Here is a 1997-nt window from a genome sequence, read left to right on the forward strand (position 1 = left end):
CCCAGCTAGTCATTTTGTATGTGATCTAAATTTAGTGGTCAATATGCATGGCACCCATGTGCTAAAGTATAAAATAAATATGTAGGATTTCATTGGCTATGATTCTGGCTGCTGGCTGCTTGTTTTTAAATCTCCACTAAATTTGTATGTATTATAAAAATGAACCAAGGGGTTTTTTTGTCAAAGTTTCCTGGTTTTGAATATACATTATGGCTAAATTCTTTATTTATGGTTTAAAGAGACCACTTGTTCCTTATCCTATGTCTTCAACATCAACAGGGTTGATTTTACCTCAATAAGTTCTACTTATATAAAATATTTGAACATAGGGGAAGATACATTTCTTTTAATTTTCAATAATGCTGATAAAAGTTTTCTGTTACTGAATAAAAATACAATTCAATAAGCTTATAATATGTGTACTGTTTGGGATCCTTTGTAAATATTGTAGGGCTGTAGCCTCACCTGACTGATTTCAACATTACTCAAACTGAGTAATTCATAGGTCATTAATCTTTAATTTGAATTTCTCCAAAATAGTTTGTTTCATGTTTAAGTGCAGATCAAATTTTAATATTAGTCCCTGATTTTAAGGTGATTATTTAAGTGTAAACAATGTGGTAAATTTTGAGAGGAGAAAGGTTTGAAAAAAAAAAAACCAATTCAACTGATTTTAGTAGTCAGTCTATTTACATTATTTGCAAAAGGAGCCATTCCAGTCTTGGGTTTTACAGGTACTTTAAAAGTTTAACATTTATAGACAATGACTACATTTTTGTTATTTGATGTCTGAAAAGCATTAGAGAAAATACGAAAGAATATATAATTGTGTTAAACTGTCAATACTGAGTATTATCACCAGAAGCCATGGAATTGACCTTTGTTACTGTATTAAGAAAAGTATGTTTCTACCATAGTAGGGAAGCTTTGAATTTTAGGTCTACAGTGAAAAATCATCCTCTCAGGTAAAGAAAGTTCCATGAAGAATAATGTTTAGGGGACAAGAAGAAACAGAGGGAAATATATTAGTTCAAAAGCATACTGGAAACTACATATAGCATGTCTTACTACACACACACACACAGACAGACATACACAAACTATTGAATCTATTCAGTGTCACACACAGACACACACACACACACACACACAGACATACACACAGCTGGAACTGACCTAGAAGTCTCCTACCTGAAGACCAGCTCCCATCTAATCAGAAAGACTCCAAGAGTCTGGGATGATAGATGAGCACAAGGGTGTGGAGTTTTCCAGGTAGCTGAGAACTTGCTTACATGAACTTCTAGCTATGGTGACAGCATTCACAAGATCCACCCACACTCTAATTAGCCAAAATAAAACACAAAACAAAACAAAATAACAGTATAGAAGTGAGGAAAAGGGCTACGAGGCCTCAGACTTAGCTGAAGAACTATTGGCAACTGATCATTGCCAGGTGAGGGTAAGTTGGTCTTCTTTAAATGAGTCATGCTACATAAGTTGACCAAGCTCCAATGGATTAATGCATTCAAAGAAGACATCTGAGAACACAAATTTGTGTTGCTAGGTCTTAACATACATGACAGAATGCATGAAATCTGACAGGGAATCTATTGGGGGGATGATAAATATAACTAAGATGTATTTTATGAAATGAACAAAAATTCAATTAAAAAGAAAAAAAAACTCTTTTATTCTCTTTTACAATCAGAGGTAAGTGTATTTCACGTTTTCTAAAGGCATCCTTAAGTATTCTAAATGTTGCTATTTCATTAATTTCTGCTCTGATTTTTGTTATTTCTTCTCTTCTGCTAGGTTTGGATTTCATTTGTTCTTGCCTTTCCAGCATCTTTAGTTGTAGTGTTACGTCATTTATTTGGGCTCTCTCTAATTTTTTAATGTAGGCACTTAGAGCTATAAATTTCCCTCTAAGAACCACTTTCAGCATGTCCCAGAGGTTTTGTTGTGTTGTATTGTCCTTATCATTTAATTCGAGGAAT

This window comes from Nannospalax galili, unplaced genomic scaffold, assembly GCF_000622305.1.
Source record: "Nannospalax galili isolate Female #2095 unplaced genomic scaffold, S.galili_v1.0 scaffold881, whole genome shotgun sequence".
NCBI classification, from domain to species: Eukaryota; Metazoa; Chordata; class Mammalia; order Rodentia; family Spalacidae; genus Nannospalax; species Nannospalax galili.